The 9,044-nt window shown below is 33.3% G+C and overlaps 1 pseudogene across 1 annotated transcript; it reads right to left on the minus strand.

Annotated features, from left to right (window-relative positions):
- Window positions 1-1,440: 1,440 nt before the first annotated feature.
- LOC143575022 (serine/threonine-protein kinase haspin homolog) lies at window positions 1,441-6,587 on the minus strand (annotated as a pseudogene). Its single transcript, XR_013142696.1, has 15 exons — window positions 6,581-6,587; window positions 6,386-6,496; window positions 6,284-6,308; window positions 6,126-6,210; window positions 5,658-6,066; window positions 5,345-5,578; window positions 4,489-4,600; window positions 4,314-4,406; window positions 3,785-3,846; window positions 3,572-3,702; window positions 2,976-3,046; window positions 2,841-2,893; window positions 2,192-2,258; window positions 2,012-2,126; window positions 1,441-1,699 (listed from the first exon to the last, which is right to left on the minus strand). The product of XR_013142696.1 is annotated as a serine/threonine-protein kinase haspin homolog (transcript).
- Window positions 6,588-9,044: the final 2,457 nt, after the last annotated feature.

The following is a 9,044-nucleotide window of genomic DNA, read 5'->3' on the forward strand; positions in this document are numbered from 1 at the left end:
TTTTTTTTTTCTTTACAAAAATATATATATACAAGTTTTGTTTTGAAAATTGTTTAGAACCCTTTTAATCATTAACTTAAGGGAATGGAAAATTTTTTTTTTCTTATTTTGTTCAACTTACATGCATAATGCATAGAGATAATATAAAATGACGAAAAATAAAACCACATAATATCATATGCACAAAAACAAAAATATGAACTATAAGCGAGACTCTAACTCAATCACATGGACAAAAACCATATCTAACTATATTTTTTTCCTCATAACTCATTTATAGTCCGTACTAATGCGCTCTAACAATTAGTTTTATTTAAACAAAATAATCTTTGGATATTTTTTCCTTTTGGAAAATAGTTGGAAAGTTCGTAAAGATGTGAAGACATGTTAGATTTCAAAATGCTTTTGAAAAGTGCAAGATTTCTATCATCTTTCCGAACACTGTCATGATGGATTGTTAAATTAGATGATATTTGTTTCTATTAACCGGTATTTCTTTGTATTACAAGATGATTGAATAATCCTTCATTTCTACACTGCTACGAAAATACATAAAACAAGTGTCAGCCCGTAGGCAAGCAAAACCAAGCAAGGATTTTAGGCCCACAAATTTGTTTCTAAACAGCTAATATAATTAAACGAAAAAGAACTAGACATATTGTAACAGCCTTTAGGCTCACACTTAAGGCATCTAAATCCATAAACAACATTAAATTAAAAAAATTGGTTTTTATTGGTCCCAACTATCTTCTTTTGGTCACCGCCGGTCCCAACTAACGAATTGGTTGCTGACGGTCCCAACTTTTAACATATATGTTCCTAACGGTCCGCGGCTAACAGAATTCTAACGTCGTTAGTTTCAGGTCACCAGAAAAACATTTTTGGTCGGAAAACGCACATTTTTTCCCGAAAACTCAACAATTTTGTCATGGTAACTTTGTATCGTACTTTTATGAACTTTTTTCTAGTAAAAGTCCCAATTATTGAGGTTGCCGAAACCCTAGAACCATCGTCGGAATCAGTTGATGGTGCTTAAGTGATGGTGGTTGGTTGATGGTGAGTCAATTGGTGGTGGTTGTGGTGTTCAGGTGGTGTTTTCCGACAAAAAAATTCACTTTCCCGGCCAAAAGTTTTTCCGGCGACATGAAACTAACGGCATTAGAATTCTATTAGCCACGGAGCGTTAGAAACATATACATTAAAAGTTGAGACCATCAGTGACCAATTCGTTAGTTGGGACCGACAATGACTAAAAGGCAATAGTTGGGACCAATAAAAACCAATTTTCCTAGATATTATATAACAAGTAATGTAAACTCAAAATTATGTATTAGTTTGATGAGAAACTTATGTGCTACTTATCTATAGGTCAAGAGTTTGATAGCAGATCTAAGTAGTTTTTTTCTCATCAAAGGGCTATAAAATCTTACTTCGATTTAAGGTTTCAAAATCGTTAAGCCAGCCTTGCATAAAAGGCTTTCATTTTTAATAATTTATTTTTCTTCAAATCCTTTCAATATTTATCAAAGAAAAAGCAAAGATAAGAAAAATGATGCATGAACTAAGAATTAACAACCTAAAAGAAAGTCAGCAATATGTGGATTCACATGCACACCATCAACCTTTTTAAATTACTCTCCACTTTCTGAAATTCTTTTCAAAGCTAAAAACTTGCATAAGAGCATTCTCATCCCACCTCCTATCACCAAACCAAAAATTACACTAAAACTTACTTTATTTTCTCTCTCCATTTCAATTAAATAATATTTTTTATACATTTTATCATTACCTTTTCTCTTTCCTTCACTCACAACCACTTTCAAAATATATTAAAAAATTATATGGGATGAACAGTAACTTTTCAAATATACAGAAAAATCACTACTTTTTCTAAAATATAAAAACTCTTCACTCACAACACCTTGAATCACTCTCTAAATTATAAAAACACCCCTCACATAATATGAGGGGTTGGATGAGAATGCTCTAATCTATTCTTTTTAAACATTACTAACAGCAATTAAGTCACTGAAAAAAGGATCAATCACCAATTCTTTCGCAGACTTGTACCCGTTTAAACGCTTTTTAAACAAATGTAACTCCCGGTCGTCTCTAGATGTTCGATCCTATCAAATTTAACATCATATTAGATATATAATCTTAATTTATTCAATTATTCACAAGGACTTACATATTCTTTCTTCTGCAACAAGATGCCAACCAGGTACTGCAGCCACAACACATTCGTCTTCGGGAAACTGTATGCATCATCAAATGAAAGTGGTTGTTTTGGTTGATATAAAACTTTCAACCCATTTGATTGTAAATGTGCAAGTTGTATATCTATGGGCCCAACAGGTACCAAAGAGTTTTTAATGCATAAAATAAGCAAAATGCCAAGGTAATTGTTGTATGCTTTTAATGCATAAAATAGGCAAAAATTTGGCCCAGATTTTTTTATTCATAAAATAAGCAAAATGCCAAGTTAATTGTTGTATGCTTTTAATGCATAAAAAAAGCAAAATTTTGGCCCAAATTTTTTTTGGAAAAGTGCTCGGTTTCAATTCAGTTTTCCCATATAAGCTTAAAGCTTTTGGGCCAAAAAAAATGAATTTGCGTCTAAAACTTTTTGCTTAAATCTTTTTGTTAATAAACGGTTAATCGATTTTTATACATTTCAGGTAAAATATTTGGGTTACACTATTTATTAAATTCTTATAAATTATTTAACATTCAAAATTAAAAATAAAAATCCATAAGTTCGCTTTAGCTCGGTTTAAAATTTCAGTTTCATGCATTCCCCTACCAGTTAGCGTGGTAGTAAATTCCTAGTTTCATACCTTCCCTCCCAGCAATTTGCTGCAACTTGTTTCATTTTCCGATAAGTTTCTGACTGCACACAATATCAAAGAATTGAAACTTTAGAATAAAACAAAGACACATATAATATAGTGGTTACTTGTGTTTGAAGCTACCTGTTTATCTCCTTTTGGGCCTTCAAATAGTCCTGGATCCACAGACAGATCCAAAAACAGAATACTTTCGCCTGCCAACACCACATATATGGCATGTAAAAAGCACATTACTTGGATTAGGGTGTGCATGAAGCCGAATAAACTGACTCGGAACCGAAAAAACCAACCTGAATTAGAAACCAACTGTGCGGTTTTGTTTTTTATAGAAAAAATCGAAACATTGGTTTAGTTTCAGTTGTGTTTTGTGAAAAACTTAACCGAATCGATAAACCGATTTGTTGAATTACTTTTTTGTTGAATCGTTTATGTTCTATAACCTTGGATATTTGTTGTATTTTTAACGCTAATCGGCTTTGTTAATTTTTTAAAAATCATAGGCCCAATTTCAAAATATCATGGGCCAAATTTCTTTGGCCCAAAAATTACTAGCCCGATTAGCAAAACCGAAAAAACACCGAATCTAAAACTGAATTGAACTTGAAAACCGAAACTTTGGTTTTCAGTTATGTTTTAACCCAAAGCCGCACCGAACTTCAACACGCACACCCCTAACTTGGATTATAGTTAATTAGTTATACAACAAACAACAAGAGTACCTGTATTAATCCTAGAGAGTGTAAAATCAATTATCGATGCAGACAGTCCGTATGTCTTGAAACACATTGGTTTCCCATCAAGAATGAAGTTCAATGTTTCAGAACCTTTTCGTCTCAGCAAGATGTTGCCCCTACGTAGTAAACAGTTGACAAAAACTTTAATGCTAACAATAAATATATAACTGAAAACGGTTAATTAAAGTTACTGTTTACCAGTGCAAATCTCTGTGTTCAAACTCAAAAGCAGCTTCTGCCACTGCCAACGCCCCAGTAACCTGAATACATGTTTGTTTTCCGTTAGACCAAAACTAGTGTCACAAGATTGCTATGCAATTAATGCAGAAAAATATCGGATACCAGTCGATATGTGAGATATCGGTGGGATCTCGGTAATTTTAATATCATGCAGAATTTATATATACTCTCCTACCACTAACAAATTAACCTTTTGCAACTTACAAAAGACTAACAATTGTAGCAACTGGGAATTGATTAAGACTTAAAACATCAACATTAAACACTAGGAACTGGCAATTAAAACTTAAAAGACTGATATAAGGAAAATCGGTGATATACGTCCCAATATCACCAATAATATCAGGACCGATATTTGCACAGATATTTTACCAAGGGCCCGATAACCAATATATCAGTGATAATGTGATATATCGGCGATATCGACTGCATAGCAAGATTGTCCCAAAAGAGATAAAATTGACTCATTAGTCATTAATGAACATACCTGAAGTAACAAACTGCGTGCTTCATTGAAGTTGAGTAGCACAAAGCTCTCAAGATCATGTCCTCCGTGTTCTTGAACAAATACAACAAAACGCTGTAGTAAATATGCATAGGTTTGTTAGAAGTTTTTTCCTTCAATAAATGGTAACAGAATCCTCATAGTAATTATTTGAAACCTGCTTCTTAGCAAACTCGGTAGGATGATCGTTCTCCGAGAAATGCTTCTTGTCCCATTCTTCCCATGCTCTAATCATGGCATCATCATAAACACCATCACATACCCTTAAACTGCATAAAATGTGTGCAATTATCAGTTGTTAATGTACTCCTGTTGGCCATAATAATCATATAAATTACTAAGCCAGACAAATAAAAACACCCATGAACAAACAAATACTACATCAGGCGATTGCCGACTAAAGAATTAACAAATAAAATTAAAAAATCCATTCACCTATAAGCTGTATTCTGTACTATATATTTAAAAAAAAATATTAATACCTAAAGATGACCAAGATCACTAAGGATCATCCTTAACAGATAGATAAAGGCATAAAATTATGAGTTACAAGATAAGGATTACTTGTTTGGTCATATGAATATAAAATTCTGAAATTAAAACTAATAAATAAACAAATTCACATTACAACAAATAAACATATTTCTAAAACTCGGTATAAGATCATATAGAGAACTAAGAGAACATAACAGATTTCACTCTGCTGGTGTTTTAAACCATTCAAATTAATTATCTCACCATCAAGCAGCTGCAAATCAATGCCCAAATAGTTTTTTTTTCTAGTAGCCCCATCTTGGGTGTGTATGTATTGCAATACCATTCTAATACTTAAAGAGAAAACTTGATTTTGGTGTAATTTTTAAAAATATAATAATGTACAAAAAAGTAAAAAAGATCGACAAAAGTTGATAAAAAGTCAAAATTGGTTTTCTTCCAATTATAGGATTTTGTGTCTTTTTACCCGAACCTCATTCTATATACTCTGTGAATAAAAGATTCAAAGGAAGAATTACCTTAACGTCCGTATGAATGTAGGACAAACATTATGAAAATGAGTATCATTTCCCCTTAAATCATTGAGGGTCAGAGAAAGCATAACTTCCTCAAGCAATTCTTCGGCTTTTTGAATTTCTCCATTGACTAATGAGTCGCCATCAAATGGAACGACTTTGCACACAGTTTCACCGGCAATAAATACTTCCCCATATGTACCTTCACCTACCTTGGTTATACTTTTGTATTCACAACACACCCATGTTCCTTTTAAAACTTAGCTCATTTTAAATGTAAATAAACTAAATGGTTTGAAACGAAAAAACCAACCAATACTCAGATATCACATCTGAAAACGTCGATGGAGACGACTGCCCACAAACTTTCAACAGCTCCAATAACGGGTCCCACTCTTGCTCCGACAGAGAATCTCGTGATGCCAAAGAAAGATTCCAAATGGCAAAACCTAAATCTTCAGAATCTTTGTCTGCTTCTGTTTCTTCAATTCAGAACCAATGAAAGTTGAGTTATATTTAGTTTGACCTTCAAAATCCCGGGACATCTCTGGAGTTTCCAGGATCTTCGGTTACGCAGCCACTTCCTCAAGACTGTCGATATATGGGATGGAAGAAGACTGTTGTTGGTGCCCATAACCCATGTCTTCTAACAGTTGAAATGCATCAACCTCATCGAAGTATGCACGCTCCTTTTCATAGCTATGAGGAGGCTGTACGCCTTTTGCCTACATAAATTTGTTTCAGAAGAATAATAAATTTAAAAAGAAAGAAAGAAAGGTAGTACTTTAGCAAGAGGAGGTTTGTTGTTTTTTCTTATTGGTTTCTCCTTTTCGGGTCTATAGTGATCACAGGCAATACTTGTTCTTCCTCTGGAAATAATAAAGAAGATTAAATGTAACAAACAGAATGGAATGAATTATTATGTTTTAAAATGTAACTCACGCGAATGGAACAACTCGCTTGCTTCCTGTAAGCAAGCAATAAGTTCTAAATACTTCAAACTTACTATTAATAATCAGATTGGATTAGTAAGAAATGACTGACGCAGTTGGTGGGTTTTCCTTTTGGGGGTTTCGCCGCTGGCGTCTGTTTGTTGATCATCGGATTCGGTGGCTATGATTTGCGACCAGAGATCATCTGCACCCTTATTATCACCTGAAAAGGTTTAATACATAATAAAAATAAAACTAGTATAGTGACTACAAACAGACTGAAATCTACGAAATTCATTTCATTTACCTGCCATGTATAGGATATGATGCGCAATTAACTGAAGCCTGAACTCTATGAATTGAAAAGACAGATCTAGTTTTAGTTTTATTTTGAATTCAGAACGACAAGAGTATCAAGGGTCTTTGTTTAATTGTATTTTGGTATTAGATAATGTATAGGGATATTTTAGTCATTAATGTAAAGGTCCATTTGTTATAGAGTCTTTAACGAATGTGATCCTCGTGTTTTAGACCTCATTCTCTAAGCATGTTAGCGAATGAGTGTTCATTCGTTAGGTATGTCTAACGAGGGAACCCTTCGTCTATATATACCCTTTAATATTATCAAGTAATTAATAGTTCTTATTTTATCCTCTCGTGTATTGATTTGGCTTAAATCATTGATTTCGATTTTAGCGGGAAAGTATTCCAAAGTATTAATGTATTTTGACTGTTTTGAGTCAAAATTGGACTGGTATAAGGATAAATTAGGTGTTCGGAATGGATTGAATAGGTTCGGAATGAGTTTACGAGTGGATTGGTGTGATTTGGTTGAGTTTGGACGAGTTTGGATTAGTTTGAATATGTGTGGATTAAGCTTGGATTTGGAATTGTTGAAGATGATGAATGCTCACTCGTTAGTTTCTTGAGCACATTCGTTATCTTTGAATCACGTTCGTTAGACGGTTAAAAGGTTGTTGTGACCCGTTTCGAACAACCCATTAGTTCAACTGTTCACCCATTCGTTACACTATTCACTCATACGTTAAAGTTTCTCATTTGTTACCTTATTTGTTCCTTGTTACACTTCATTCGTTACATTCTCATTCGTTATTGTTCAAAAGTTTTCGTGTTTACACATTCGTTAATTCACATTCGTTACCTCAGTTTCTAAAAAATGTCACTTATGAACTTTCAAATTGTTAACATCATGGCAAATTTTTATAGTTTGGCCTCGCAAAACGTAACCATGCAACAAATGTTAAATGTTGATGTTGAGATCGGGTCTCATGCTAAATGCATGAGGCTCAATAAGTTGTGTGATTTTCCTAAATGGGAACCAAGGTTTAAAGCTCATTTGGGAGCAGTTCATCCCGAGTGTATGCAAAGTTTGGATAATGACTATGTACCGTTGATAGTTAATTCTGTTACACTTGGTAATATTGGGAAGTTGTTCTCTCAAATGTCAGTCGAGGAAAAGAAAGCCTATGAATTGAGACAAAGGCTTATTCTAAATTGACTATGGCATTACCCGAAAATATTTTCACCTGCTTAGTCATATCAAAATTTGTGCTCATTTGTATCAAGCCCTGAAATTAAGAAGCATGGGTAATACAAAAGAGAGTAAAAAGTCAATGTTAAAGTATCAATTCAGAAACATTAACCTCATTCAAGGAGAAACTGTTGGAGAACTGATAACAAGTTTTTGTCATTTAACTGTTGAGATGAACAAATTTACTATGCTTCCAGTTCACAATGATCTAATTGACACGTTGAATAATTCCTTACCTCCTTCTTATTCAACTTATCTGATGGTTCTCACATAGAACGGGTATTTCAAGAATGAAGAACTATTTGCAATGGATTTTGTTCAAAAGTTTGAAGAAAGGGATTTTGATTTAAAATGTCAAAGTTCATCCAATGGTAATCAAGATCCTACTTTATATGGTGGAATAAATCCAGTTAGCAAGAGTGCATCTACACCAATTACTACCTTTTATTCTCAAACAACTCAAGACATTCCTCAAGAAGCTGTTGCTGAACCTAATGTATTTCCAAGTTCAACTGGTTGTAATATTGGTTCAATTCCTCATGTCACACCATCACCTAATGCAAACATAAAATATGTATAAATGCATTTTGCTTTCATGAGAGCTTTTATGGCTTCCTATAAACAGATGGTGTGTGACATATGTCAATTTTTATTTATTTGTATTTGTATATGTACTCGTTAAACCGGCCCGTTTTGTCGTTTCAATGTATTATTATTATTTGTTGTTCGTCATTTATATATTCTTCACGATGATTTATGGTATAGTTCGTTCGTTTCGTTCGTGTTAGAGCATTATTGTCTAATGCTAGGTCTTATGGGCTAAATATGTTATTATTGTATTGATAAGAGGTTGAAATTGTCAATATAGAATTCTGTTAAAGGACTGTGTAAGTTTAACTAGCATATAAGACTTATACGTGGCATATAAGTCTTATACGCCAAACCACTTATACGGTCCTATAGGTAAGTGTATAAATAGCCTTTAACATGTCATATTTGTAACAGTTATTGGTTATCTGATCAGAGAGAGATCGTCAGTTTGTACTTTAAATGTTATATCAATATAAGCTGATTATGAGTGAATGTGTTATCAATTCCTTAATTATATGTTTCCGCCATATGATATAGTATAGTAATCACAAATTTTATCAATCCGTATTGTATCGCTCTACACGTATATGATGATGTATATGATCCGTAACAAGTTCTTTCAAGTGGT

This window comes from Bidens hawaiensis, unplaced genomic scaffold (genome assembly GCF_021521415.1).
Source record: "Bidens hawaiensis isolate Kalapana, Puna unplaced genomic scaffold, B.hawaiensis_p1.1 tig00027270_1, whole genome shotgun sequence".
NCBI lineage: Eukaryota > Viridiplantae > Streptophyta > Magnoliopsida > Asterales > Asteraceae > Bidens > Bidens hawaiensis.